This window comes from Biomphalaria glabrata, chromosome 16 (assembly GCF_947242115.1).
Source record: "Biomphalaria glabrata chromosome 16, xgBioGlab47.1, whole genome shotgun sequence".
NCBI lineage: Eukaryota > Metazoa > Mollusca > Gastropoda > Planorbidae > Biomphalaria > Biomphalaria glabrata.
The window spans coordinates 32,056,024-32,079,079 of NC_074726.1; the positions used below are offsets into that span (position 1 = coordinate 32,056,024).

At 34.5% G+C, this 23,056-nt stretch overlaps 3 long non-coding RNA genes across 17 annotated transcripts in view; 2 read left to right on the forward strand and 1 right to left on the reverse strand.

The window, feature by feature from the left end:
• LOC129923276 (uncharacterized) overlaps nt 1–20,758 on the forward strand; it is a 42,713-nt gene extending 21,955 nt beyond the window's left edge. For 12 of the 15 annotated variants that reach the window (XR_008775202.1, XR_008775204.1, XR_008775203.1 and 9 more), the window contains 8 exons: nt 12,859–12,930; nt 13,172–13,376; nt 14,052–14,165; nt 15,593–15,710; nt 18,547–18,685; nt 18,921–19,010; nt 19,391–19,479; nt 19,959–20,758. This is a non-coding gene — a long non-coding RNA (uncharacterized LOC129923276). Of the gene's footprint in view, nt 1–12,858; nt 12,931–13,171; nt 13,377–14,051; nt 14,166–15,592; nt 15,711–17,669; nt 17,804–18,546; nt 18,686–18,920; nt 19,011–19,390; nt 19,480–19,958 lie in introns of all 15 variants that reach the window. The other 3 variants (XR_008775198.1, XR_008775206.1, XR_008775199.1) reach the window with 3 other exon arrangements.
• LOC129923286 (uncharacterized) lies at nt 698–4,799 on the forward strand. Its single transcript, XR_008775231.1, has 2 exons — nt 698–2,723; nt 3,552–4,799. It is a non-coding gene; the product is annotated as an uncharacterized LOC129923286 (long non-coding RNA).
• On the reverse strand, nt 4,340–10,800 carry LOC129923291 (uncharacterized). The gene is made up of 2 exons (XR_008775237.1): nt 10,629–10,800; nt 4,340–5,551 (listed from the first exon to the last, which is right to left on the reverse strand). It is a non-coding gene; the product is annotated as an uncharacterized LOC129923291 (long non-coding RNA).
• Nucleotides 20,759–23,056: the final 2,298 nt, after the last annotated feature.

The following is a 23,056-nucleotide window of genomic DNA, read 5'->3' on the forward strand; positions in this document are numbered from 1 at the left end:
TAACTCTTGCACAGTGATATATAATGTCTGATTAGATTTAAGTAGATCTTGATATAGATAGATCTAGATCTAATGAGACTAATAAAAGTCCAACGACAAGTCTAGATTTATCTAGAGTTCTAATCTAGATTCTTGATCAAGAAAATATCATCTAATGAGTGATTTATAGTAGATAAATCTTTACTAGGAATTACAAGTGTCTAGAAAATCTAGGTTTAGTCCTAGATTTTAGTGATAATGAATGATACATTATTTAAAGAATATAATAAATATAATTAATTCTACATTATTTTTAAAAATTCAGCGACATCTTTTTAAAGTCGCTGCAACAGGCCAGTTTAAAAAACGCTGGTGGACAAAATTTCCTAAAATGTTTTCAAAGTCTGTTCCCATCACTGATTGAAGTTAATGTTAAACTATTCGTAGAGTTAGTGAGACAAAAAATTCAAGTTCAAAAATGGAGGCATGTGTTTGTGCGTGCTAAATAAAAACTTGAATGTAATAGCCACTAACTATCAGAAAAAAAAATTTATTCTTCTTCTTGAAACTGTCAGAGTTGAGCCTTCGGCTATTTGGAAGTGAACAAGAGCTCTCTCTCACTGGCCTGAATGAGAACAGTGTACACTGTTCTGTCTGGCGGGTGGGTCAGACTCACAGCAAGAGGCCGCGTACACTAAGACCACCCCCCCCCCCCCCCCCATTTTCCTTTTCTATACCAGGCTAACCATGCGGGACACGCCATTTATGTAACAGCCCCTTGAGGAACAGCGCCTGGATTGTGACAAGGTTGTGGGAGCTTTTTTACAACTCTGCGCAATGCAAGAGGATGCTCTCGCACCCCCTTAGGCACCCCCACGGGAGTCTTGTTTTGCTACCCTTTAACCTCGTTTCCTCCTACGATCGTTTCCACCCGGGCACCACTATGAGGCAGGGTATCATGCCCGGGAAAAAAATTTCTATCAAATGATGATTAATTTATATGTCAAGATAAATGTCAAGATTTTTTAACCACTTATTAATCTGCGTGTCATGTGTTTATCACAAATACCAACTATCTTTATTTTCCAACAAAGGAACCAAGGCCTTCTGAAAATCCTATTTTGAAAATTGTTTTATTTGGATTCATGTCAAAATATTTAAAAGATCCATTTTGTATAATTTAAATAATAATTGTGAAATTCAACTTGATATAGCCTAGATTTTAGTCCTACTCATAATATTCTGTATGTATAAATGATTATTTTTTCAATGAGGTTTATAGGCATATTAGTCAAATATTGTATATGTAGCATTAAACAATATAAAATTTGTTTATAGTAGGGGTGCACTGGATAGTACTTTTTTATATCTGGCCGGAGCCGAATACCTAAGTGTCTTGTAAATAGCTTGTATTGCTGAGCATTTTACGAAACTGTTAATAACATACCTATATTTGTTTGTTTTTTTCTCCTTTTATATACCTTATTGTTTTAAACTCTGTTACTGATTGATTTATAAAAGATTAACAGTATAAACAAAAATTAATCTGTGTAGCATGAGCGTGTCTGTATGTATGTACAAGGCCACCAACTATAAAGGCTGTGTGTTGGAGGGTCAATGTAAAATATGTTAGTAAATATTTAACTAGTTACTAATGTAAATCTCTCATCTGGCTTGTATGGTGGTTGGATGTATGTGTTCAAGAATTTCTGACCAACAACTGGTCATCAGACTTGTAATTTTAAGTCCAAAGACTGCTTCTGGATTCAAGGGCATAATACTGATAGCTGTTAGTTAATAGTTGGAATCTGAAGCGTTGTAGGTCATATATTTATTAATCCATTTGCGGCAAACGATATTTTATTAACAGCAGGAACATCTATTATACCTACTCATAGCCAGAGCCTTAAATGTTGCGAAACATAGATTTAATTGTAGTCTGTAGGCCTTTTATTGATATCTATGTTTAGATCTACTGTTATATAGATCTAAGAGAATTAGGAAAACCAAAAAAACAAAAACATATTTGTTTTATTTTATTGTGCAACGAACGTTTGTTCAGCGCCCTAAATGACATTTCTCTCCAAGTAAACAAACTTAGTCTCATCATCTAGTTACCTCTAGACAGTGTCAATATTTCTCAACAATCTGCGTTAATCCATTCTGGCTTAAGAATGGTCAATGTCTATCAATACTTTGTCATGGATTAAACAAATAAGAAGTTGAGCATGTTGAGTCTCTTGAGTCCTCCCTTTAAAGATACCCCTGGTCAGTGTCTGTTTGGCTTGTAGTCCAGCCTCCTAATTGAGACTTAAAGTAAACAAACTTATTGTCCCGGCCAAAAGTATAAAAGGTGTGGCATGTGGTCCAGACCCTTGATTGACAACCTATCTCATAATAAACAAACTCATACCAGATTAACCTTATAAAGATTTGGCTTGTAGTCCCGCCCCTAATAAAAATTCTTCTCCAAGTAAACAAACTCAGTTCCCTCATAAGATGTGACCTCTGGAAAGTGTCAACACGTTGACATCTGGCTTGATGTGGTAAGCTGCCTATCTGTGAACTCAATGTTATGGACTATACAAACAAAAAGAGGTGGGGGTTGCTCATCTCTACCTCTGGAGATATACCCGCACATCTAGACAGATTATCAGCGTGGCGTAGTTAAGGAATATTACATGTTTACTAGACCACTCAAAAGTCAAGACAAGCTTTTAAAATGTGCATGACATCGTTGCTATGTATGTAATGCGAATTTATAATGTAAAGTCTTATTTCTATTTAGATTAACATGCCTTGTCTTTGTACTAAAAAAATATTTGGTGCATATTCATAGTTTATAGTTTTAAAAACAGATTTTTTTATTTGAAACAAAAAAGTTAATGTATTTCAGAACTGACATTATTGAATCATGTCCACTTTATGAGTATTGGTTTATTTTTATTAACATGGAGATTTAGTTTAAACTTCTTGTTGGACATCGTTTATCAGCATCGACTACTTTTATATTGTTTGCCTTTCGCCTGTGTTGTTTCGATATTTAAGTGTTACCTCCGTTTGGCGTATCTGGAAAACACTTAGCACGGAGGCGCATAACAATATTCATAGAAATACAGGTGTAGCTTTTACTATCCGGTAGTGATATCCAACCGGAGCCGGATAGTGAAAAAGTGCAGAATATTCAGCAGAAGCCAGAGCCGGAGCAACTATCCGGTGCACCCCTAGTTTATAGGCATATCCATCAAATAATATTCTATCTGCATGATGACTGGGTTAAGTTTAGGGATTTGGTTAGGTGAACCCCATGACAAAAGTCAAGGAACAGATGATATATAATATATACAGTTAAGCATTCTGTATTTAAAAGATCTCTAACATAAAAAGTTACTCACTAAAACAACTTAAATTTCCTTACTACGTCATTGCAGTGTGTTAAATTAGTCTTTCTGATTTCATGATTAGCCATGTAAGCTGTCCATTTCACACACTAGAAAATGATTTTTTAAATATATTTAGTTACTTAACTTTATTTTTGATATTAATACAATAAACATTCTTTTATTTTACAGGTCTTATATTTTTGTGGAAATAAATTTTACTAGTGGAGTTTTTGTAGCTGCCAGAGTGGATCAAGGTGGATGTGATATCTATTTATAAACATGTATACCAGTATATTGTAATCAGTGATTTTCATTTTTTGGTAACAGTTTGTTTCCATTTAGATTGCAGTCTTTCTTATGTGAAAACAAGATGTCTGCATAATCTTAGAGGACATTTTTAAACTCATTTAAATTTATTAGATGAAATATTTATAAAACATACAATGTAAATTGTTTTGTAAAATGATTATACATTTGAGTTCATAAAAATGTGTAATTTTTTAATGGCATCATGTTTCTGCTTATCTGTATCTGATACTGATGATGTGTTTTCTAAATCTATTACTGCTTCACCATTGAGGAAAAACTGCACATGTTTAAACCCATATCTGAAGTAACTTTCCAGAAAAAAAAAAGATGTATGTTGGACAGTGTCCAAAATTTCAAATCATTTCCTTCAAAATGTTATCAATTTCCTCCATAACTTCATAACATTATTGAATTTTTTCCTTCAGAACACAATTGTAAATTATCTTTTTTTTTTTTTTTTTTTTTTTTTTTTGTTAAACCACAATGAGAGTCTAATAACTAATAGTCTAGCAAACAATTACTTATAATTTGCCTTATTATTATACAATATTAAGATTTACTTCTGCAGGGATGAAAAACTTTTTTTAAAATACAATAGACATGTATAATAATAAAGTACATTCACACCTGACTCACTCATAATTTACATGTGAAAAGTTTATATCAGATTGTTTCTATTTAATGATTTGATTGCCATCAGTGTCTTGTATCTCTTTTGTGATGGTAAAGTCACAAAATGTAGGAAACCCCACTGTGTTTGGTCCAGTATGTGGGTTATTATATGTAAGTCTATTGTAAGTCTATTACTGTTTAAAAAAATACAATAGACATGTATAATAATATAAATAATAATAATAATCTTTATTGTCGTATAACTATAAAAAACCAAAAGTACATTCACACCTGACTCACTCATAATTTACATGTGAAAAGTTTATATCAGATTGTTTCTATTTAATGATTTGATTGCCATCAGTGTCTTGTATCTCTTTTGTGATGGTAAAGTCACAAAATGTAGGAAACCCCACTGTGTTTGGTCCAGTATGTGGGTTATTATATGTAAGTCTATTGTATTTTCTATATTATTTTACAAATGTAAAAAAAATAAAAAGAAATTGTTACACTGTTGATGTTTTTAAACTAACATTTTTATTTATTTATGCTTACATATCTGTTGTGTTTTAGTTTGTTCATAAATATAGATTCTTAAATTAAATTGTTTGTTTCCGCACTTATAAACCATGATCATCTGTAAGCCTATCTTAACTTTTTTTTTTTTTTTAAGTTCCAGAAAACATTTATATTTTTTTTTCTTGAAACCACTCTATGGAAGCCTCAATTTTAATTATATTAACTTTCATCATAAACATTGGATAGCTGCCTGGTTGTAATGTAGCGGTTTGCTACCATCTCAAGAAGAGCTTTTCCATGAAACATGCCTTTCCAAAATACTCACTATTCTTAAAGATAACCTTCACCCATTAAACCACTGTTACATAAGATCTGAATGAAGTGGTTGTCTCCTTTCCATTAGAACTAAAATAGAAAGATTTTAAAACTCCTTCATCTCACTGTCGGTCAGAGTGTTACAAGATCATCTATCATCATCGAGAAGTTCATAAAAATCTAATTCATAAAGTGCTGGTTGTGAGTGTGTATGTGTTTTGTGTGTGAATGTTGTTCGTATTTGCATCTATAATGTTATTGTTACAGTAGTTATGCTGAGGTTGTCAATTGTTGTCAAACTAAATATCCATTTTCTGGACTGTCGATCAGAATTCTCAATGGTCCAGAGTTCATACTCTGGCAGTCTGCCCAATGACATCCCCGTCATCTTGCAGGAGGTTTGTACGTGAAATTATGTTATCCTGAAGGTACATCTGAAACATGTAAAGCAAACATTTCTTTAGTCTGGCACACAACTTGCACAAGCTTGGACATATGTCGAATACCAGAATAGTTTACTCTAAAGAAAAGTGTAAATATTTGAAATCCATAAATCTATATATGAAAGTCAAAACATGGACTCGCTCTTCTGTGATTCTCCTATTTAAAGATAATTTAAAATTTTACCCAGTTTTTCATTACCTCTTCCTTGGAATAAGTGATCACTTTTTGCATTCAATATCTTTACTAGAACTGCAATGGTCCTCTTTCCTAAATCATTTTTTTTTTATTTCATCACTTAAATTTGTAAAATGTAATGCAACTTTTTATTCAACAAAATATATTTCTTTTTCAAAAATACTGAATATCACACTATAGCTTTTAGCCATTATGAGCCAATGCATGGACTACATTGAGAATGGTAATGCCTTATGGCAATGGTGAGTGACTACAAATTGAAAGATGTCATAATGAACTTAAAACAGTTTACAGCCATTAAAAGAACAATAAATAAAATAATATTTTTAATTATTATTTGACTAAGCCAAACTTAAAATACACTCAAAAGTAAATTCAGCTTAATGTCCATGTTAACATTTCGGAGAAAAAAAAAATTCTGTTTCATTATGTTATTAGTAGAGTTGATCATGAATTCTCTGTAATGAAGAAAATCCTGTTAAAGGGGATAGAATCAAACTAAGGATCTATAGTAATAAGGCTTATAGTCTTCGAGTCCGAAGATTGATGAGGAATGCAGTATTTCCTGTTGCTTCGCAGCACCAGCTATGACCTATATATTTTGCCACTTCCAGCACAGCATAACCATTGTTCATCTATAGAGGTTAACAAAATGCTTCTCATTCATGATCAAAGATGTCTACAAAACATCATCATCATCATGAACCGGTTAACAAAATGCTTATCATTCGTGATCAAAGATGTCTATAAAACATCATCTCATGTACTGGTACTGAGCACGAATCCCTCTTAGTTCACACACACATAAAATCTCAATGTGTTCGCAAAGTTTAAGTATATTCTCATTTTGAATGTAGCCTTCACTAATATGGATGCAAAAGACGAGTTTATCTGGATCATTAAATTAGTCATGGCCTACGGAAGCATATACCTTATTAAATTAGCTCTATTCTACGTTTCTTTTTGCAGCTGTTGTCTTTCTTTCACAGCAAGACAATTTCGACTACAAGAAATCGATTTTAAGCTACGTTTTCCCAGTCCGATATTAGTTCCACATTCTTGGATAGAAATCTTGAGTGTAATTTCATAGCGTTTTTAATGATCCCCTTGTGTCTTCCTCTGCAGTCAATCGGCCATACGCTTAAGGCAATCCTTTTGTTTTGATGAGCAGAAAGGTCGGCCTAACATATGTTCACCCCCCCCCTCTCCAATCCCATGAAACCATTTTAAGATCAGCTTAGAGCCAGCAAGCTTTAACTGACATAGAAAACACCTGGCAGAAGCGACTTCAGAACGAGACTTCGAGACTTGTTACAAAGGCTGCGAGATACACTATTGAGACAAAAAAAAAAAAAGAAATCTAGGCTACTGCCGAGGACTGAGTTATTTTATAACAATAATAATAAGGCTCGTCTTCGAGTCCAAATATATTATACAGACGTTACTTCAAAAAAGAAGATGATTACGTCCCACGCGTCATGCATTTAGTCATGCATATTAAACAATGACCTAAACTCTTCCAAGCCACGTACTGGTTTTTCCTGGCTAGCTCAGGCTACCCATTCCAAGCACTAATAGCACTAGGGAAGAAGGAGCATTTGTCCTAGCATACGGAACGAAGAATATGCCTTTATCTTTGTTTCTTTTTGAGTATTTTATTAAATTTTGTATTTGAAGATTATGGATATAAAATGTTTTATGTATAATTGCTACTTTACTTTTGAGTCTTCTATCCTGAAGATTAATGAGGAATGCAGTATTTCCCGTAGCTACGCCTCCTCAGCTGCGACCTACATGTTTTGCCACATCTAGCGCAGGCATAAACATTGTCCGCCGCTGGTCGATTTAGATTTTCTTTTCGCTGTCTACAACAGTCCTCAGCAGCAGATTTTCTTATGGTCTCAAATGTGTATCCCGAGGCCTTTGTAAGTGAACCTCCGACTGTCTCGTTCTGAAGCCGCCTCCAACCATTGTCAGCAGGCGACTTTTAGAGGTATCCTATCGACCTGTTGCGGCTAGTAATTAGTTAGCTATTTATCTAAAATACTGTATTGCCTCTAATATATTAGGCTATCAATTAAGTCTAATATTTAATTTCAACACTGATGTTTAAGATGCAACTCAATTTTATTGACATGAAAACAAGAAGATGAAAAAAACAACACACTAACAGGAGACTGTAATACACAATTATAGGCCAAACAAACTTGAGAAAAACACGTCAACACACTAATAAGGCTTGTCTTCGAAGATTAGTGAGGAATGCAGTATTCCCCATGGATGCGCACCCCTAGCTGTGACCTACATACCCTGCCACACACAGGGCAAGAATAACCATTGTCCTCAGGTGGTCGAATTAGATTTTCTTTTCGCCGTCTGCGTCTGTCCTCGGCAGCAGATTTTCTTTTGGTCTCAAATGTGTATGCCGCGGCCTTTGTAAGTGACCCCCAGCTGTCTCGATCTGTTCGAACGCGAAAACACTGAACAGTAGAATAAGGGAGACTACAAGAAAACAAACACACAGCTTACACAAATACACATATAAATGTAACAGCCTCCTTTATAACAATAATAATGTTATATTATTACAAGCAGGGCGGACTGGCTATATGGGCATTTGGGGAAATGCCCGGTGGGCCGGTACTCAAAGGGGCCTAAAGCAGGCATATCAAACACGGCGTTCGGCGACACTTTGCATGCGGCCCGCTTGGTCAGCTCAAAAATTATCAAAATAATATTAGTCTATTACGCTGGAAAATAAGAGATAACAAGCTACTTGAATTGAAACAAGTATTTGTTAAGCTGAACAACGAGAATGAGTCTGCAGTGAAAGCAAGCTACATTTTGTCAAACTTAATTGCAAGCCATAGCAAATCATTAGTGAATGTGAGTTTATGAAGGAGTGTGTCGTTAAAGCTGAGATTTTTTGCACTGCGTGAAGAAAATGTATTGTTTCTGAACATGAAAGGTGAACCTGTTGAACATTTCCAAACTGACGAATGGATTCAGGATTTTTGCATTTATAGTTGATCTCAATGCTCACCTGCAAGACTTGAATTTGAAACTTCAAAGTAAAGACAAAATTGTCACTACTGCGTGTGATCATGTCAAATGCTCTCAAGCAAAATTACGACTATGGATAAATCAAATATGAATAGAAAATCTTGTTTACGTCTCAACGTGTCAGGAACTAAAAATATTAAATACGGCTACAACATTTGGTAAATATGTCCTACACCTGGAATCATTAGTAGATGCTTTTCAATGACCGTTTTCTTGACTTCGTTTCATACGAGCAAGAATTTTCGTTGTTTGTATCTCCATTTTTATTTGCTTCTGAAAATGCTGCTATAATGTGCAACTAGAGCTGATGGAAAAGCAGTATGGATCTTTGTTGAAAGCAAAGTAGATAGAAGTGGCTGTGCCAAAATTTTTACAGTCATTTACCTGTAAAGAAAGTTAAATTGCGGAAATTTGCAGCCCGAATTCTTGCTTTGTTTGGAAGCAGTGATCTCTGTGAGCAGTTCTTTTCCATAATGAAAGCTACAAAAACACCTTCCCGTTCGAGATTATCTGATCAAAATTTGTCATCAGTGATGAAAGTGTCAGTGGCAAACAAGCTTCAATCAGACATTTATAAACTTGTATCCCAGAAAGAATGTTAAGCATCAGGACAAAGAAAATAACGCGTAATCATTGTAATTTATAATTACCAAAATAGTAGGCTACTACAAATTTAGCTAACTATGGGACAGGTATATTATGCTATTAAATAATGTATTCTATTGTATTGTTTATCATCATCATCACTACTTTGAGTTCCTCATGGAACATAGGGCCTCGACAAAAACACGCCACTCTCCACGGTCTCTTGCTAGTTTTTTTATGGTTTCCCAACTCTTCCCGGTCTTCTCTACTTCTTCAAGTACACTGATGCGCCATGTTCTTTTTGGTCTTCCTCTGCATCTTGTTCCCTGGTGGTTCCACTCTAAGGCCTGCCTAGCGCTGTTGCTGGTATCTTTTCTAAGGGTCTGACAAATCCATCTCCACTTCCTCTCTATTGTTTATAATTTACATAAAACTAGTAGGTTGTTTTGCAACTGATTTTTGGCTGCGGCCCCTCAGGTCATAGTAAGTTTTTTATGTGGCCCATACACCTTAATGAGTTTGACATGCCTGGCCTAAATGGTCTCATGAATGCCACTATGGCACGCATAAAATTTTTAAAGGTTTTATAATATTCTCTTATATAAGGGGCTATATGAGCATCAAGTTAAATACATCTTTTACAGACTACAGTGTAATACTCATTTAATCTCACACATGTTCAAAAATAATGTAATAGCCTACATACGTAGACAGTGCTATTAGTAGGCTTCATTCTTTAGGACGATTCAAAAGCAACATAAGTCCTATATTTCTTTTAAAGATATAGAGTATTATAGAGCATGCATACATTTATCAATACGTCATTAAAAAAACCCAATGATTTTGAGAACAGATAGGCATATAATTGGAGACCCATCAAATGATATACAATTTACGAAATGTACTGTTTAGAAATGCCTGGACCGATTTTGACATCCAATCCGCCCTTGATTACAAGTACAAGTTCTTCTTCCCTAGTGCCATTAGAGTCTGGAATGGGTTGCCTGGATCAGCCAGGAACACCAACTTAGAGTTTAAGCCCCTTATTAACATGCATGACTAGATTGACACATTAAACGCATTTGACGTAATTAGCATGTCTTCTTGAAGACGTGTCTGTAATTTAAAAGATAAGATTAGCCTATAATAAAGTCACCACACTCAACCATTCCCTGGCCACTGCCAACAAAAGGTAGATGAGGACAAGGACGCCGCAGATTTTACCGTAAGTAGATCTAGATCTAGACGACTGGACAGATATCTAGATATATTAGAATTAGATTGTTGAATCTTCTTATCTTATAAAATACAGAGTCCCCAGACGTTACTTTGAAAAAAAGAAGATTATTATGTCCTACGCGTCATGCATCTAGTCATGCAATGACTTAAATTCTGCCAAGTTGAATCTTATCATTTTTATTTTACACCATGTGGCATGTCATAATTATAATCAGATTACCAGTCATCATAACAATAACATGTTATGAATTATACTAGACTCTAGATCTGTATAAATCTAATGTACATCTTTGTCTAAACCTAATTAAATTAACTAATTTGGTAATGTGCAGTCCAAGACTCATTTTCTCTCTAATATATGTAGATCTATGTGTCATGCTAAATGTACCCAAGTCCTGGGCAATACCATTTATTATAATGACACATACAACGAGAAAATAAGATTCAGAATGCCACTTTACCGACATAGAACATGTTTAATTACATTATTTGCACTATAATACAGAAAAATAGTTAGAGTCCACACTTAGACTATATATATCCAAAAAAGTCCAACTGTCCTGGACTAGGAACAAAAAACACACTCGGAGATATGCGCTGTCTGGGTGCAGCAGATACTTCATGTTACTGTACTCAGATATGCGCTGTCTGGGTGCAGCAGATACTTCAGGTTACTGTACTTAGAGATATGCGCTGTCTGGGTGCAGCAGATACTTCAGGTTACTGTACTCAGATATGCGCTGTCTGGGTGCAGCAGATACTTCAGGTTACTGTACTCAGAGATATGCGCTGTCTGGGTGCAGCAGATACTTCAGGTTACTGTACTCAGATATGCATTGTCTGGGTGCAGCAGATACTTCAGGTTACTGTACTCAGAGATATGCGTTGTCTGGGTGCAGCAGACTTGGACTTTGCTGATGATGTTGCACTACTCGGGGCTACAAATAAATGCATTCAAGAAATGACGGAGAGCCTAGACAGAGAGGCACCCAAAATTGGCCTCCGCATAAACTTGGATAAGACTAAAATTATGCGAGTTGGATATAAGGCAAAGGGTGTCCCCGTCAGACTTGGCGAGTCAAAGCTTGAAGAGCTGGACAAGTTCACGTACCTTGGCAGCATCATTACAAATGATGGAGATGCTTACCATGATGTAGCATGTCGAATAGGAAAGGCAGGGAGCATTTTCCAAAGGCTGCAGCCTATTTGGACTAGCCAAGCCATTGGACTCGAGACAAAAATACACCTTCTCAACACAATCGTCATTCCAACTGCTACATATGCATGTGAGACGTGGAAGTCATCTGTCAAAATTAAGAAAAGACTAAATGTGGCTCAACAGAGATGGCTGAGACGGATTTTGGGAGTCAGTTACACAGACCGGATCTCAAACAAGGAAATCCTATGCCGAACTGGGAGTCGAACACTTAGTGAGGTTGTGACTGAGCGTCGCATGAGATTTGCGGGACATGTTCTACGTCAAAATGAATTACACACACCAAGAGTTGCGATAACATGGAAGCCAAAACGAGGAAAGCGCAAACAGGGACGTCCTCGTATTACCTGGCGACACACCTTCATGGAGGACCTCAGAACAGTGGACACCAGGTGGGAGGAGGCTTCAGACATTGCCAGTGACAGATCATTATGGAGACAGCTCTCCGCCCAATGCGCTGAACGGCGCGGGAGGACCTAAGTCTAAGCATAATATCATTATGGTTTCTAAACAAAAAACTGCTGTAATTTGGAAGTTCAAAATATATAGAGATCTATGTTACTATGTAGGCCTATTAAAAGAAAAACATAATAAAAAGGCAGAAAAAAAAATACATCAAAAAGATATTATTTTTTTCTTTATGTAAATTTGATGCTTTAAAAAAAAAAAAGCAACAACTAAGCAAATAAAAAAAAAAAAAAACATGTAAAATAGAATAAATGAGACTGCATAGAGTTGATAAAGTAAGCTTACACTGTTACACTAGAAACAAACAGATAAGTTTAAAGTCAGGCCACTGATTTTAGAGATTTAATGTTATTTAATTAAGAGAATTCAAAACATAAATGAAAAAATTACAATGAGACTAATAAAGCTTAAACTGACCCCATGGTACCAAACACAGGATTTTTTTTATAGTACTGGTAACTGAGGAAGGTTTATTACAGGCATGAGTTTGATCTTTTTGAAACTAATTCCTAAAAAAAAATGTTTTCCTAGGCAACTTCAAAACTACTTTGTCAACTATCCAGAGATTCAGGGGAATGAAATCTTAGACTATTTATAATTAAGGTAAATTTGAGAAAAATAGTAATTTCTTGATTATGATTTTAAAACTGCTTTTTTCTATGACATATATATTATAATGTAATAATGTTGTTTTTTTTCAGTTAAATTAAACTGATGCAAACAGTATTTACTTATTAACTTTGACTTACTGATTATCTATGATGAGTCTGGAATTATTATGTGTGCATGATCTAAATTGTGGTGACCCATTCTGATTATTGTAAAAATGTTTTACATGTTTCAGATGTTCCTTCAGAGTTGAAAACAACTACATTCTAGCTTGAACGTCCCACAAGAAGATGTGGGGTGGCAGCAGGCAGGGGTCTAACCTAGGATCATGGAGACCACTAAACGATAGTCCAGAGTGTATATGATTGATTGAGTAGACAAAGAAGGGATGGATTACTGGAGCTAAGAGAAGGCATAATTTAACAATAGACTACTTTGGGGTAAGTTTCCGTAGCTGCCCCTACACTTTCTATGGTCTTATGTATTGGTTTTCTCTAGACTGTTTTTGTTTTTTTGTTGGTCTCTATTACATACACAGTTTAGTTCATAATATAAAGATATTTATATTTAACTCTATATGAAAAAGTTTATGTTAATATGTATTACAAGTGCTATGCCCCTTTGCTTGGGTTTGAAATGCCCTCTGTGTCAAATGAGTTAGCCTTAGTCAAGATAGCAACATTAAAAAAAAAAACATTCTTGAAAATGAACTCTACAAAACGAATATATTTGTTCTAGTTTCTACTAGCCTTAATTAACAGTTGACTGTCTAGATTTTACTTTTCTGTTGAATGAAATTTAGATGTTTATTTATTTATTATTTTTCTTTGGTTTATCATAACATAAAGCTTGCTCAGTGCTCAGTTTAAGCTCTTTGGGGAACATGTGGGGAGAAGCAGTATTTGGGAGAAGATTTCCATGCTGTTTCCAACCCTTACTTAACCCTTTCTGCAACATAGCTCAAGCCAAATCTAAATTGAAAATTTATGAAAATGTGTGGTGCTTACTGGAATTCTAAATCCAGCCCCTTGAAAGGTAGCCAACTGGTGTATGCCCCTCAGCCCCACAGGGACTTTGTATAAATCTAACAACTAATTTTAATTTATCTTCATCAGATATGGAATGAGAGAGGCTATAGTGTTGATTATATAAATATGTAGGTCTCAGCTGGGGCTGCACAGCCACGGAAAATACTGCATTCCTAACTTATCTTGGGACTTATTATAAAGGTAATTGTCTACATTTTATACTATACTATCTTTATAAGACATACTGTATAATAATACTTGTATATTTTTGGAAAAAGTGAAGATCTTTGTTTTTACCAGATCATATTGGATGTATCTGATAGTTGTCCAAGAGTTAAAGATTAGTTTCTTGTCATCACAAGGCATCACTTATTCTATAGTGAATCATTGTAGAAATGATATAAAAAGTATTCTGACTTTTAATGTATATTGACATTTTTTCTCAAGTGATCATAAGGACAATCTTCTATAGCTTTTAAACATATCAAAATATTTTTTGAATATATAATAAACCAGATGGTTCATAAATAAATTGATTATTGAAATTCAACAGATTGTATATTTAGGGTCATATTTTCCTAATCATTTTTGTTTTTGAAATTATTAGTTCTGTTAGAAGGCCTGCATACAAGATTTACCAGACATCTTTGTTTATCTCTCTATTTGCAGACTTTGAGAAATGCATTAGATTTAAACTTACTTTAGACTTAGGTCCTCCCGCGCCGTTCGGCGCATTGGGCGGCAAGCTGTCTCCATAAAGATCTGGCAATGTCTGAAGCCTCCTCCCACCTGGTGTGTCGAGTTTGCCGTTTCTGTAGCAATAGTGGTTTTACAGGGTGGGGGTCGCTAGCCCCACGCCAAACCCTCCTCCTTTTTCACCTGGGCTTGGGATTTAAATGGCTTTTAAAAATATTTTAATTATAGCACATGATGGAGGATGGGATATTGCTCATGACATCTTAAAAGATAAAAAAAAAAAATGAGCTAAATCTGTTTATGCTATTGGGTATGTTGGTTAAGTTTTTTACTCCCCAAAGCTAGTGATGATGAGATAGAAACAGATAAAAAGACACCACATAATTATTTTCAATTTTCCCTACTGCCATTAGAGAGGGGAAAGGGATGCCTCAATCAGACAGGAAAACCAATGACTTAGTAGAGTTGAAGTAACTTATTAACATGCATGACTAGATTGATCATGAAATGCATAAGACATAATTATATTCTCTTTTGAAGTAATGCCTGTAATCTAGAAGAAATGAAGATTGTGTTGTCCTGTTCTTTTTGGTCTTCCTCTGTGCCTTGTGCCTGTGGGTTCCCATCTGAAGCCTGAATAGCTCTTTTGTTGGCATTTTTATTTTAGGTGTAACTTGTGTATTGTTCATTATTTATTAAGTTTTGAAAGTGGTTTTCTGAGTTTGGAAAGATCTAATCAACTTTCTAACAAACAGCTCTGCTAGCTTGTAGACATCTAGGTGAACATATAAGGATATCTAGCATGTAATAAATTCTATGAAACTTTTAAAAGAATAAGTATATTATTATGAGGTTGCTTTTAGAATAAAGGCATATATTAATATATGTAAATAGTTTTGGAAAGTGTTATGCAAAAGTGATTCTGTTCACAGCTGCCATTATCCAAGGACATATGATTCTCTGGAGGCTTACATCACTGGAAAAAGTCTTTGGGCCCCTGAAGATTACAGTACATGTAATGCTGCAAAAGGAGGAGGATGCTGGGCCAGGGTAAACACTCCATAACATAATGGCATAGTGAATGAAATAACATTTTATTTTAGTGTATAATAGTTGTAATTTTAGTCTAAAATATTTAAATAAATGTTACAGTATAAGCCAGTTCCTGAATTAGCTTGTCACAATGCACATTCAGCCAAAGTTAAAAATTCTTGAATAAAGTTATCTTTATTGTACTTAAGCTAGCTATATCCTGTATAGGCAAAAGATTGGCAGCAATTCTCTCTGCAAATGATGATGTGCTGATTCATAATGGAACATTTGATTTTTTTTAATTGGGGGGGGGGGGACTTAAGTGGTTAAGTGCAGATTGAAATCTTGGTCAAGATTGTTTTTGAATTTCAGGATCATAGAGTGCCTCAGGTCTGTGCAATTTTAATGACATTAGTTGGGGAAAGTAAAGAAGGTTTATCATTGTGCTGGCCATATCATGATACCTTTATAACTGTAGGCCACAGAAACAGATGACATTTAAATCATCTGCCCTATAGATTGCAAGTTTTAAAAGGCATTCTTATTACATTTTAATCCGCAACTATTATAATAATTTTTTCAGACATTTTTTCTTTTCTGAGCCACTAAATTGATGATTATGTTAAATCAACAATTGATTTTAAAATAATATTTCTGATTTACTTTGATGCAAGAAAAAGCTAATATTATAAGCAATACTTACTATAGTCAAATTATGCACTTTTATAAAGTATGCTAAGCAGGCTTAAACAAAGCATAAAAAAAGAATATTTGCTATTGATCTTTTAGAAAATGGGGCTATAGAATATACAACTATATATTTGTTATAATTTTAATGAAGGTTTTTTTGTTTTTACATTTTATCCTCAAATTTAAATCAAAACTATGTCAATAGCTATATGTCTTCATAAGTTATAACTAATTTAACATGTATTTATCTTTGGAATGTTTGTAAATTGTTTTACATGTTTCGGATGTCCCTTTAGAGTTGAAGATAGTTTACTTCCTAGTCCAAACCTCCCGCAGGGTGACGGGGGATGGGAGCAGGCAGGGTTTGAACCAGAGACCATCGATAAATCCGATCGACAGTCCAGTGCGCAAACTGCACTACCTGGTAGTCAGGATCGTTATCTGGATAACTATTGTCTGATAAATTGAAATAATGATTAAGTCTAGAAGAAGTAAAACTATGGCATGCATCCTGTCTGGAACTATCTATTCACCTTAATAGATTTCGATTTAATTCCACTAATTTCGATAGTAAAGCAGTTTACTTGCTATGTTGTGAGTCTTTTTTTTTAAAAAAGATAAAAAAAAAATGAAACATCTGTTGGTGCTTCTGCTCTGACACTGAAAAAAAAGTAGGTCTGTTGAAGTTAATGAATAATAAAAACAAAGAAGAATATCCAGATCATACATGATTACATTTTGTAGTGTCATTCAATAAGGAAATCTACTTGAATTGTAAGCATGTTTCTAACCCTAAATATTTACTATATAAATAAATTATGGCTTTCATATAGTGCTACTTTCATGCTTATAGCATGCTCAGAGCACTATGGTCCAATCTCATTTGTGGACCAGTGGGAGTAGGTTTTCTAACTGCCTTAAAGCACTCAGTAAGCACAACTCAACTCGAGTAGTGTGTCGAACCTCTTGCCCCCTTCATAGGCAGCCAAGTTCAAGCGTAGTTGGCCTCTTGACCACACTTCCTACTAGGCTCGATTGGTTACCTTGGTTGTGGAAAAGGAAATATTTAAAGTTCTTGAAGTGTTCAGTATCCTCATTTTGTAATTAAACCTGATGCATAATGGACATTAATATTTTTACTTTATATTTTCATGTTTCCAACTGTGAATTGCCTCTTACTTTAAAATTTAGCTCTAGCTGGATAACTTTGTGCAATAAAAAAATTATGTTTAGATTTTGGAAATTATAATTTATGTGCTACATTATAAATTCACTATATACTCGTAGAACTATTGCTTGGAATCTAATTGCAAGCTTCTACAGTCGACTGTCATACTAGATAAGGTCTTATGACTGCATTAGAACCTTGGTCAAGCAACTATAATGTTTGCCCCCCCTCCCTCCCTTCATATGGAAAGCAGGTAAATCTTTCATTTAGAGCCAAATTATATAACCCTAACCGTATTTATACAATAAAAGTGTACTGAGCATGTTATAGTAGAAAGAAGACACATTATAGAAATCTTATACATAAGAATTTGGATACCAAGAAAAAAAATCTTTTCTCTAGTGAAACTAGATCTGTATGGATAATGGTTTGCTTTTAATCTTTAACAATACAGCCAATCAACCTTACTGGTACATCTGGTAACAGGTACATCTCTTATGGCTAAAATGACCAGTGTGTGTGTTTTGTATCAAGGATGTGCATGTTGTTGGTTTTGAAAAAATGTTTGATGTAACTGCCAAGGCTTTTTACAAATCTTTTGTATGTGTGTATGTGTTTTTTTTTTCTATTTTTTTAAATTTTGTATTGTAATCGGAATTCTTAAATGGTGGTAAAAAAATGTAAACCACTATTTTGACTGTCAAAAACAGTAAACCTAAAAAAAATGAATTTTGTAGTTTTAAACAAATTGAATCACACTTATAACATATATAAAATATAGATTTATAACATATTGAATCACACTTATAATACATACAGGCTGGCTGCCTGGTCGTGTGGTATATTGTTTGGACTTCTCTATGGTCCTGGGTTAATACTCTGCCTGCTGTCATCCTGCTGGAAGTTAGGACTAGGAAGTAAATTATCTTCAACTCTGAAGGAACAACTAAAATATGTGAAACATTTTACAAACATTTTTTTGTTTTCCTTTCTCAGCACATACAACTCAATTTACTTCTATTGGCTGGAAATATTTAAAGCATGACAGTGGCGTAGGTAAATTACCAAATAGTGGATCTTATGTTGGATTGATCAGCCCTGATGAACTGACCTGACCATTGTAATTGAAACCATAGTGAGTCATAATTTCTTAAAAGCACTCTTCTTACCTCCCTCCCCTCCCCTTAAGATTCTAAAGAAAAAATTTGTAGCATGTTACATTACTAGACTGTAAGACTATTTATGACATATCTGTCAGACATACCTACAGGTTGGAAAACCTATCTATTTGACATACCTAGATGACATATTAACTCTGATTAATAAAAGAAAAAAGTTTTTCAGACACAATCACTTTATTTGTATTTCAGACTCATGACCACTCTATCTGTATAGGTCCTGGTATACCCTGGGATGATGTTCACCCACAACTTTTAACTTGAAATCTTAAAGGAAGTTTTGTAAGTATATTTCATTAGATTCTTCTGCTTAAAATAATTTATAACAATAAAGAAAAAGTTAAAGACTGCTATTGCATGAGGCTTGTATTAAAAAAAAAGAAAATATAATTACTGACAAATGAATTCAAAAGTTTGATGTCAGCTGGCAGAATATGAACCTGGCACCATTGTGAAAGATAATCCAGTGTGCATACTGCACAACCAGGCAGCCATCCAGTCTTAAATTAATCATTTTATTTAGTTTTAAATTAGACTGTTTTATGTTTTATTTGTATCTCTTTTCTATGGACTTTCTTTTGTTTTAACAATAATTTATTACCAGTTATATAAATTTAGTAGAATGTTTTGCAGCTAAATATCACTACCATTGTTATCTTTAGGCTAAACTAACAAGCATGAATGTCTGGTACAGTAAGATAGGGTTAATGGTCAACCTGACATTATGGTTCATTCATTGGGACAGCTAATGGTGAGTCAATTCTATTTTTAAATATTAAATTAATCTGATGAATTCCTTTGACTCTTTTTGTATTAAGTATCAAACTTGGCAGTGAAACAAAGACCAAGGAAAAGAAGCATAACTTAATTTATTTAGGTGATAGAGTAGCAGAGTAGGCCTAAAGTGTCTAATGCAGAACATTCTCAGGACATAAGCAATGTATTCATATCTTGTACCTTTGCTGAAATGTTAACAGACAGAAATTTAAAGAAGGGAATCCACCTGGGAAATAGTTTAAAGAGTGTTGGTAGACAAAAAGATTTTTTAAAAATAACTATAGACTTGCAATGAAAAAAAAAAAGAGCCTACTGCTGTGCCACACCAGTTGGTTAAAAGAAAGACTTAGCAAAAGAAAATCTGGAGATGCTTTAGTAATAAATAAGTCAGCACTTTAATATTGTATTCATATATATATATATATTCATATTATCACATTCCATCTTTCACAGTTTGTGTCTGATCAAGCAGTTCTCAAGTTAGGGCTTGATGAAGTCTACAAACTGACCATTATATCTACTGGACAAAAAAGGATCTTATATGTATATTTTAAACCTGGTCAATGCCTATTTCTCCACTATTGTCGACATCTTGAGATTTAGCACGGCGTGACATCACCATCGGCAGAAACCGAAGACGGCTGATACATTTGTGTGGGTGAAAAACTGAAGGCGTCGCTCAAAGACAGCTGATACATTTGTGTGGGTGAAAAACTCAAGGCTTCGCTCGAAGACAGCTGATACATTTGTGTGGGTGTAAAATTCAAGGCGTCGCCTGAAGACAGATGATACATCGTTTCCACGTGAGCGCTCGTCACCAACTTTTGACACGCTCTTGCATTGTCGAGGTTTCACCTTACATTGCTATACAGAAGGTCCTCCATTTAGACCTCTGTTCACTTATGGTCATTCTAATTTTTCAGAGACTTTACATATTTGGATTATCTAAGCTGAAGTTCTCCACTTAAGTACTGTTGGATTATTTATACGAATGTTCAAGTACTTTTGGATTATTGATCTTTGACGTTGAAGTTGGACTAACTTGTACCTATTGGCGCTCTCCTAGTCATCGTTGTACGCCGAAGAAATAACACATGCCTGCATTACTACACTTACATTTTGGATTATCTGTTGGACTTGTGTTAATTGTAAAGGTCAAGAGGAAATATTTTTTGACATTACTTGAGCATTTGAGCCATCTTATGGCATATGACTGGATTATTTTACTACTACTTTGATGCTCACATTGATGTGTATTCTCATTCGGATTACTTAGTTACCTTACCCATGGATTATTATTGAACTACTCAAGCTGTATTTGTATTTGACAAGCTACGAGAGGATTAATCTAGATCAGTCTACAAAAGAAAGTCTGTAAGTTATAATTAAGGATTGAATATATTCATATGATTAATAAAGTACATTGATTTTGCTGTGGTATAGCAGTAATTGAAGTTGATTATATATAGAGTTAGTGATTGATAACTCTTGGAACCATATTAAATTGATTTTCATTTTTTAAATTTGTTACCTTAAAGGGCGGTCGGCGTGGGTCTGTCTTATGTTTTGAGACTGAATCGGCACAATTTATTTGTTCCATTCCATTTCACTTCATCTGATAGGGATCTTTAGGGATTTTCTTGTTGTTCTCCTAGTCCTAATAAGGTCCGAGTAGACCAGCCTTAATAGGTAGGGACTTCTAGATCATTTGGAAATTTTTTGTTTAGTGGTATATAGTTTTGTTTGTACAATCGTAGTGTGATTTCTCTTTGCATTCATATTGTTTGTTTGTGTAAGTCTTGTATTTACATATCTGTGATTCTCTTGTCAAAGTCTTCTATTTATTGATTTCTTTTAAAGCAGACTGCATTGTTATCTATATTGTTTTTGTGTTCGTCACCTATACTTTAATTTATCTCTTTATTCTCTCATTAATTAATTTTTTTTTCATTTTTTCACTGCACATATAACATGTTACAAAGATATATTTGAAGTAATAATATTGTGTACATATATACTATCACTTGAATTAGAGCCTTATTTTTTGAGCTCTTGTACTTATTTTGTATTGACACATTTCTCGTACTCTGATTATTTTGTTGGTACATTTTGACGCAACACTTATTACTATTGACTCATTTGTACATTGTATTTGGCACACATTGATTATAAACTCAACACATTTATTGGCCATCTATTATTTAAATATCAAATATACATGCAAAGTGAGACATTATTATTTGTATTTTGATAAATAAGCACTCACTACACAGTTAATACTACATACAGATTGGAATCCTATATATTTGTTGACTTTATACACGTTGAAGATTATTTAATATTTATTGACATTATACACACTTGAAGCCTAAACCCATACCTATCAACAATGTCTACCTATGATAAAATCTTGGAGTTGGCCAGAGAAATGGAATTGAAGGGTGAAAAGAAAAGAGAATTTTTCGAAAGAGAATTGGATGAATTAAAGAAGAAAGAACGTGAAGTAGCGGAACGAGATGAACGAGCGGCAGAAAGAGCGCATCAGAAAGAAATGAAAGAAATAGAGAGAAAAGTTGAGTTAGCTAAACTGGAAGCTGCAAAAGTGAATCCGAACATATTACAACCACTGACACAGCAAGCCAAACCATACGTCTCGAAGTTCCATAAGTTCAATGAGAAAAACGAAACTCTTGAAAACTACATTGTGCAATTTGAGCACATAGCCTCAACGTATGACATGTCTCCTAGAGATATGGCCAAGCACCTACTCGCCAATCTTGCAGGTGAACCGCTGAACATAATAGCCACCCTGACACCTGAACAAAAGACTGACTACAAGGCTGTGAAAAACAGACTCCTCGAACACTTTGGCAAATCCGAGGACCACTACAGAAAACTCTTTCGAGACATCAGATTGCAAAAGAACGGTGATTACAACAGAATTATTTTTGAAATTAAGCAAAATATCTTAAAGTGGCTTGAACTCTCCAACTGTGATATGATGAGACCAGACCAAATCATTGATATGTTCTTAATTGACAGTGTACTATTGAATGTTACAGACAACATTTTCACTTTCCTGAAAGAGAAGAAAATTAAAAACGAAACAGAACTCATAACTAACCTGAATTTATTCAAAGACAGCCATCCCAATCACACCATCGACAGAAGAGACCATCAAATAGCTGCCACCATTAACACTGATTCAAGTAAATTCAAATACAGCAGCAACAATAAAACCTGCTTTAACTGCGGCATAAAGGGTCACATAAAGAGCCAATGTAGATCAATCAACAGAAGCACTTTCCAGTATCAAAGTGGCACATATCGAGACAATAAATATGACAACAGAAGAAACAGCAGAGCAACCCAAAGTTACAGCCCTAATGATAGAAGAAGGCAATACAACACCAACAACGATAATTACAACTTCCAGAACTATCAAAGAAGACAGCAATACAATACCAACAACTTTCAGAACTATCACAGACAATCCAGACGTGATGGCTACGAACGAAACAGATACAACAGAAATACTTCAAACAGATGGC